Here is a 9499-nt window from a genome sequence, read left to right as displayed (position 1 = left end):
TTAGGCAAATGTTAGGTGAAAATGTTTTATCAAATACGCTTCTTTTAAAAGAAGTTCAGAAGTCATATTATCATTAATTGTTGAAAAACTGTCAGAGCATTTAAACGAAACAGCGATAAAAAAAAAGTTAGAAAGTTGAGAATATTCAGATCTATGTTGATTAAAATAACTCCAAAAATAATTATACATTGTGTAAAAATTTATGTTTAATAACTCAATTGACGCCAGTAATCTTAGAATTTTTGAAGTATGCTTACTGTCATTTAAAATCAAAGATACTGAAAAGTATAATTAAGTATATATAAAGACAATTTTCATTTTCAGTTGACCTGAGAAAAATAGTAAAATATATTGAAATATAATAATAAGTATAATAAAATAAAATATACTAACAAAAAAAAAAAAAAAACTATAATAATGTTTTTTTTTTTTACCAATATTACATTTTAGTGTATACCATAATTTCTTATTAAAAAAGTAATTACTTTTATAGGTTAGTTTTATGTTTAATAAATAATTCAATTCCATACACATTATCAAGAATATAAATATGTTGTAAAATGTGTAAATAATTAGTTAAACAGCAATAAATAAAGTTAAAATCTAACAGAGATCTAACATCTAGGTCCATTTTGTAATATTATTTTAATTAAATAAAATTTACATAAAGCTCAAAACAAGCAAAAAATACCTTAATGCTGTATAACCAAGATTTCTTTTAGTTAAGGGTACAAAATCCATCATATCTGTATTAAATTGGTAAGAGTCCTGTATTCTTCAAAACACTAACTTTATTTCCTAGAGCTCTTGTATGAGCCTAGTTTTGTAATTAAACACATTGGGCCTATGCTTTGTTTCTATTGCACAAGTAACTAATTTTTCAGTTAAATATGGATTCATATTTTATTATATTTAAAAAATCAAGTAACTAAAGTCACGTTATCTTAGTTTTTAACAATGATATATAGATATATTATACGTCATTGGTTTCTAAAGAAATATGGAAAACGATATTAATGATGATCTCACGGCAGCGAATAAAAAACCCTAATTTGCTAGCTTCTATTTAACAGAACATTTTTCTAAATCGGACACGTTGAAACCAACTGTGTGGCCAAGTTTTGTTCTCACGGTTAAAAGATCTATATTTTATGAGCATTTATTGATAGTATAAAACGTCGGTAACGTGTAATAGGAACCGTTGTGGCCATGGCAGGAATTTCTATGGCCAAATTCCATAAATTACGGCAGACGCAATTAAGTTTTGAGGGATATTCCTTTAGCAAAAAAATCCAAAGCTAACTTGATTACCGTTAAATTTTATTTCTATGGCCATAAGCCGATAAGAGTCCTCCATAAAGAACGTTACGCAGAGTTTATAAGTATTATTGATTCTATTTTGCATAGATTTTTGATATAATATAGCGATGTTTACGGCGACGTTTTAAAATTTAAATTTAGCGTGACGTTGTTTATCAACAACCACTTTGACGAAAAAATACACAAATTTTAAAATTGTTTATATTCGTTTTCAATAACATATATTCAAAAATATTTCCATAATTAATTCCAAAAGTTAAAAGATCTTTGATAAACATTAAATAAATTTTCTAATAAATCAATCTGACTTTAAACTATGTGGCCATGGCCACAATGGCCACCTCTTAGATCCGCACCTGTATATATATATATATATATATATATATATATATATATATATATATATATATATATATATATATATATATATATATATATATATATATATATATATATATATATGTATATATATATATATATATATATATATATATATATATATATATATATATATATATATATATATATATATATATATATATATATATATATATATATATATATACATTCTTTAAGTGGTTAAATAAAGTCTATTTTATATTTATATATAATCAGAAGTGGTTAAACAGTATATAGTCAGTGATACACATAAGTATTTTATAAATTTTGTTGCTAAGTTTAATACATGTCAATATAATTGTTGATATTAAGTATGAGGTGTTTTAATTTATTTTTCAAGTTGGCAGGATTATTTAATACTTTAAGTTCTATATTTCTTGATATTATTTTGTTATATAGGTACGGACTCCGGTAGGAAATAGAAAACCGTGAGAAATTTGTTGTTCTTTTAGGCAGTATGAAGTTGCCTGTTGCTCTTGTTATATATCTATTAGAGTTAACTTGAAAGAAATTATCTAAAAAATACGATGGGACTAGTCCAAGTTTGTATTTAAGCATGAATAGTACATTTTGGTAGATGTTCATTTGGTAAACATTTAGAGCATTAAAGGTTTTTAATAAGGGTTCAGCATGGGCGAGTTTATCTTTATTATAAACTAATCTTGATGCGTGTTTTTGACTTATATAAATAGTACTCAATTTGGATTTGTGTGTACTTGCCCATGTAATATTAGCGTACGTAAGATAACTTTGGATGTAAGAAAAATAAAGAGATTTAAGATTGTGTTGGGACAACATAGGCTTAACTTTGTAGAGTATCCCAATATTTTTTGAAATTTTGGTGTTTATTGTACTTATATGGGCTTTCCAAGAAATCCCAAGAAATTTAGTTGTTTCTGTTCTTTCAATGTTTACCTTATCTATTTTTAGCGAGGGAAGGATAGTTGGTATATTAATTTTTTGTTTTTTTGGAAGAAACAGTATGTATTTTGATTTTTCTGTATTTAGTGATAATTTATTTAGTTTCAACCATATATTTAATTTTTTAAGCTCTTTGTTCATACATTCATAAAGATCTTTGATTGAGTTCGAGGAATAAAATAAATTTGTGTCATCGGCAAACATAATGAATCAAGTTTATCCGAGACATTTGTAAGGTCGTTAATATATGGAAGAAACAGAAGAGGTCCAAGAATGGATCCTTGGGGGACACCGCACTCAACTCTTAGTAGTTTTGAGTGTTTATAAGTATCTGAAAAAACACATTGTTGTCTGTTGCTTAGATAGTTTTTGAACCAGTCAAGGGTTATGTTTTTTATCCCATAGCTTTCCATTTTTTAAGTAATATATCATGATCTACAGTATCAAACGCTTTTGAAAGGTCTATAAAGATGCCTAGAACAAACTGTTTTTTATTAAAAGAATCACATATATTGTTAAATAGATCTAGAATTGCGTGTTCAGTTAAATATTGTTTTTGGAAACCGAATTGCTTTTTATTTAGAATTTTATTTTGGATTAAATATTCATACAATCTGTTATAGATTACTCTTTCGAGAAGCTTAGAAAAGGTAGGGAGTACTGAGATAGGTCTATAATTATTAACTAAGTATGTTTCACCTGTTTTAAATATTGGTACTATTTTAGCTACTTTAAGCTTGTCTGGTACAACTCCTGTTTTAATCGAAGACTTAAAAATTTCAAATATTGGTTTATTTATCGTTTTAAAGACATTTGCCACTACTCTACTACAGATATCATCGATACCTGGAGCTTTATTTAATTTTAAGGAATTTAGAGCAACATTAAGTTCTTGGTAGTTTAGATCTTTGTATTTTATTTCGCTCTGGGTATCACTTAGGTATGATTTGAATGAGATGTTAGGAGACTTAATTTTTGAGGCAAGATTAGGGCCAATGTTAACAAAAAATTCGTTGATTTTTTCAGCAATGTATTTTTGTTTTTATTTTTATATTTTATATTTTATGTTATATATTTTTATATTTTATATTTTATTTATATATATATATATATATATATATATATATATATATATATATATATATATATATATATATATATATATATATATATATATATATATATATATATATATATATATACAGTTTAAAAAAAATTTTTGCCAACCATAAACAATCCTTTATAATCATTTTTTGAGCTCACTTATTTTTAAAGTATTTTAGGAATTAATATAAATATTTTCTAAACATTTTAGAAAATATTTTAGTCGATTTAGTCGACAGTCGAATTATTTAATAATTCGACTGTCGAGTCGACCGAAATCCCGGGATTAGTCTCCGAAATTTCCCGAGATTTCAGGATTGTCTTAAAAAAGTCAAGTACAAAAAGTTTCAGCTTAATTTATAATTAAGAAATTTGAAAATTTGGAATTGTAGCTGTTTATCCTCTTTGCAATGTTTTCTTTTTATTCTCCTCCTTTCTGCATTTTATCGAAAATGCAAACTAAAAACATTATTGCTTATTTGCAATATTACACTATATATACATTTTTTATATGTTTAATCGTACATATTTTGTACAATTAAACATATAAAAAATGTATATATAGTATAATACTAAAACTAATATATTAAAAATAAATAAAATTTTAACACTTGCTAATTGGAAGATCAAACATTTTTAATACTAGAAATACCTTTTTATTTTGAATTTTCTAATTCATTCTAATTCCAATGTTTGCGTGATTTTAATTTGATTTTTTATGTCCATTCAATTTAATTACAAATATGTGCGTTTATTAAACTACAAAGGTTTACTTGACGTCCGTTCAACTGATGAAGTTATCCAAATACTTTTTATTAAATATTAAATTTTATTAAATACTAAATTTTTAAGGTTTATTAAATAAACTTTAGTTATCGTTATTTTAAGTAGAAATTGTTTTTGAAGAAAAAGATTATATTCGAGATTCAAATGATTCATTGTTAATTCATGAAACATCTGAAGTTAAAATTAGGCACCAAATTATTGGTTATAACAAAAACGTCAGGAAAATTGTAAAAATATTTAAAAGTTTCCCAAACAGAAATGAAAATTATTTATAAAAGTACGTAAAAATTGAGTTTAGAAAGATCATCAATTTAATCATGGATTGCAAAATCCATGTAGCAGCTTAAATGAGAACTTAAATTAAAAAAATTATTGTGCTAAAAAAAAACTTTTATGTTCAAAAAATCAAGTATGATTAAGCGATGAAATGATTGACACTTTGATTTTTTAGGGTAGTACTTTCAAAAAACAAGTATAACTCATGTATATACATGCTTGTTCATATTATTTTTAGTTATTATTTTTGTTTATACTGTGTTTTCATTTTAAAGTATTGTTTTATAATTTAAATTACTTAGGTTCATTAATGAATGAAGTACTTTATTTATATCATAATTAAATTAATCACTTTTAAGTATTTGATAAGTACTTAAAACGTTAATTATTCTTATGCTTCTCTTTCTACAATTGCATTTTTTTCTATTCAATCCCAGGATATACTGGGATTTCCCGGGGACAACTTTTTCAATTTCGAAATCCCGGGATTGAAAATTTCTGGGATTTTGCCCTCCCTACTGTCGACTAAATCGACTAAAAATTTTCTAAAATCGACTAATACATTTTAAAAATCGTCTAAAATCGATTAAGTTGACTAAAAGTCAATTTAGTCGAAATATGGTAATAATTTTTTTTTTTAATAAATTTTCATTAAAATAATAAAGTAATTTATTTTCGCTTTCTATTTTTTAACATTATATCATTTAAAAGTTAAAGGAGCAATACAACAAGTGAGAACGGACGCTCTAACAATTGGACAATTTATTCCCAGACCCCAATGATTTAGGTACTATATCAAAGTCTTTACTGTCATATTTACAATGTGATTATATAAAAGACATTTTGATTTTGGAGCTTCGCAACTTAGATTTATTCCAGGGCCTCGACTCAGCTTGAAGCGACTCTGTATGAAAGTATTTGTAAAAATCAAAATCATCGAGTATACAAAAGAAAAAATAATTATAAAATACATAAATGATTGTTTAATTAGATATAATTGTTTTCATCTTCTTTTTTTTATGTAGTTATAAAGGTGCTTCCAAAAGTCCTTACAGTCTTATTACAGAGCACTGGAAAGAGCCTAAATAATGCTAGTGTGCTATGAATTTGACAAAGCTTTATAAGAGTAAACAAAAAGCCTAGAGATGTCATACTTTCTAAAATAGCCATTCACTATGTACACTGCCACTTTTTTTTTTCGCCCACTTTAGCAAATTTTGTTAGGATAATGTTTTGCGTTTGCTGACCAACACTTGTAAGTATTTGCTGTTTAACTTAAGCGAACGGTTTCATGTAAAAACTAACATCAATTGCAATTAAAATTATTCTTTCTCACATCTTCATGCGTGTGCTTTTTTTCGTAGATGATAGTTTGATTGTTTTCATTTACATTTCTTCTTCTTACGAAGTAAAGCTGAATCATTACCGGTGATGGTTCATCGGTGTCAAGCAGCCTTTCACTGAGAAGGATTTATTGCATCGTTTTATCGCAACCGTATAATTAACATTCTAATTAAAGTTAAACGATGTTCAGGTTGTAGTGAAGATTTATCTATTTTAACTTTTGAAATTACCTCTGAAATGCAAATACCTGAGCTGGTTATTTTTGTAATCTTTTTGAGTGGTTTAAAAAGTATGATACGTTTATACATAACTATAGTTAAATCAAATTGATGAAACAGTCAACAAATAATTTGTGCTGTTACACAGCCAAGTCATAAATTAACAAAAATGCCCACAGCGTAGAGTTTTTTGCCAGAATACTCGCAACATATTGAGGGTATTCTGGCAAAAAAAAGTTAACTCAAAAATCCTTGTTAAGAGAAATCAATCATTTAAGTTTAGTTGAGTTAATAATTTAGTTTGAGCAGCCGTGGCGCAATGGAGCGCACTTTCCTCAGAAAAAAAGGATAAGTGGTTTAAACACCACCACTGGGCAAGTTTTGCGACATTGGTTAGAAAGAAGGTGCGAACTTCCAATTAAATGCTCTTTCGAGGTGCTCCGTGATAAGACTGTAAGGACTTCTTGGGGCACCTAAATAAAATTAAAAAAAAAAAAGCTTTTTCTCCCAGTTGAAACTTTTATAATCTTATTAAATTGCATTTGGTGTTGACATTTAAACCATAATGTTAAGCGTTTATTTAAGAAAATATTTATAGCTTTTATTTTTTTAATTTAAAAGCTTTTAGCCTAAATAAAACATCTGTTTTATGAGTTTAATGTAATTTTATAACCAGAGAAAAGCTTTTCTCTTGTTATAAAAATACATTTAAACATCTTTAAAGATGTTTCATTCAACTTGTATTTTGTCAGTTTGTAGTGTGTTGTAAACTTTACAATATTGCATCATTAAGTCAAAAATGCCAATTTTTGATTTAACGTCTTTTGCCAGTATACCCACGATATACATTTTATTGAACCAGGTCGAAACCCTCAAAATAGGCAAGTATCACCGGTTGTTTGGTATTCGGCAAAACCACTATCCGTGACATCTCTAGTTATAATAGTACATGCTTTTGTTTCTAAACGAACAAACAAAAATAAAAGATTGGAAAATTAAATCGAATGAAAAGATAGATAAAAGATAAAAGAATTTTAAGATTTCAATCAACTAAATTGACTTTTAGTTGATTAGTAGGAAGTCTACAGTCGATTAAATCGACTATTCGTCGATAACAACACTAATTAAAGCCATGCCGTTAGTAAGAAAGGCGACCGCTCCAGGCCTCGCGCAGGAAGGAGTTACTCTCGTTAAAAAAATAAGTAAAAGTATCGGTTGAATGAAAATAATATAATAATATTATTGGCTAATAATAATAATAGCCTAAAATACCTATCCGGTTTCCCGCGCAACATATTCAATTATTTATTAATTAAAAAGCATATGAACAATATTCTCAATCGGACGATATTGTAAAAAAACAGCTGCGAAAATTTTGAGATTTTTTAACAGGATTCAAAACCCATTTCTAAACGCATTCATTGCGTATAGAATTTTACTGGCTATACATGTTACTGTGGCAAGCGCAGAAAGTAGTTTTTCCCTCTTGAAACGCTAGACCCGCTAGACACATTTAAGATTTTCCATGGGTCGAGAAAGGATATCATCCTTGGCAAGGTTATAAACTGAATCTGACACAACAGCCAAAATCGAGTTTGATGACATTGACGACTTTGCTAAAATGAAAGCGAGAAAAGTAAGGGATATAAGGGATGGTCCATAAATTGCGTAACGCAAACTTTCGCAATAAACAAAACATAAAAAGATCAAAAGTTTTCTCTCGCAGAGTTAATTTAAACAAAAAAAGTCAAAATAGCCCATTAAGTTTAATAAAAATCGCCGCGTTAAAGTATCTCCTACTTCTGTTTTTAAAATAAATTTTGCGTTGCGAAATTTATGGAAGATCCCTAAAGTGAGTCTAAATTTAGAATCCTTTTAACTGGATTTTAAAAATTATTTTACCATAGACAATTGCAGTATTAATAATATATATTTTTTTTTTTAACGGTTAACAAGAACTACCAGGTTTTGGTATTGAACTCATATTTTACCAGGGTTCTTTTGTAAAATTATGTTCTATTATTTTACAGATGTAAACACTTATTACATAAGGGATCGTCCATAAATTACGTAACGCAAACTTTCACATAAACAAAACAAAAAAAGATCAAAAGTTTTCCCTCGCAGAGTCTTAATTTAAACAAAAAATCAAAATAGGCCATTAAGTTTCATGGAAATCGCCGAGTAAAAGAGCTTAATAACTCTTACATCTGTTTTTAAATTTATTATGCGTTGCGTAATTTATGGACGATCTCTAACAGTGCCTCACTGTTGTTCAGAAGAGACAAGTCATTATACACATTATACATTATGTGATATTATATATCAAATTTTTAAAAATGTCTACGGTTCGTAGAAACGAACTTTTTTTGTTTGATGACTGTTTATTTATATTTATTTCCATATGTATGTATGTATGTATGTATGTATGTATGTATGTATGTATGTATGTATGTATGTATGTATGTATGTATGTATGTATGTATGTATGTATGTATGTATGTATGTATGTATGTATGTTTGTATGTATGTATGTATGTATGTATGTATGTATGTATGTATGTATGTATGTATGTATGTATGTATGTATGTATGTATGTATGTATGTATGTATGTATGTATGTATGTATGTATGTATGTATGTATGTATGTATTTATGTATGTATGTATGTATGTATGTATGTATGTATGTATGTATGTATGTATGTATGTATGTATGTATGTATGTATGTATGTATGTATGTATGTATGTGTTTAAGTTTTGCCCATAACTCAAAAATTATTTTATACCAAATATATTTTAATTATGTTTGTGGCTATGAAAATGGCTATTTTTAATTTATTTCTCTAGGAGACTTCTTTTGTTCTATATTTTTTATGACTATGGTAAAACCAGGTCAATAGAAATAACTTTATTGTCAAATTGAAATAAACCAAAACAACAAAATTAACAAACCATAGTAAATAAAAAGTTTACAAAAAAGAAAACAAAAAAAAACAACTAAATGAAATTATTGTTGTTGTTATTTCTTAAATATCTTTAGCTTTTAGGTGTTCATTGTTCCGCTTCGGCATGAAATTCATTAAATTCTGAGTATTATTTAAACTATATTACCATCATAACTATTACC

This window comes from Hydra vulgaris, chromosome 12, assembly GCF_038396675.1.
Source record: "Hydra vulgaris chromosome 12, alternate assembly HydraT2T_AEP".
NCBI classification, from domain to species: domain Eukaryota; kingdom Metazoa; phylum Cnidaria; class Hydrozoa; order Anthoathecata; family Hydridae; genus Hydra; species Hydra vulgaris.
This window is presented reverse-complemented; position numbering follows the sequence as displayed.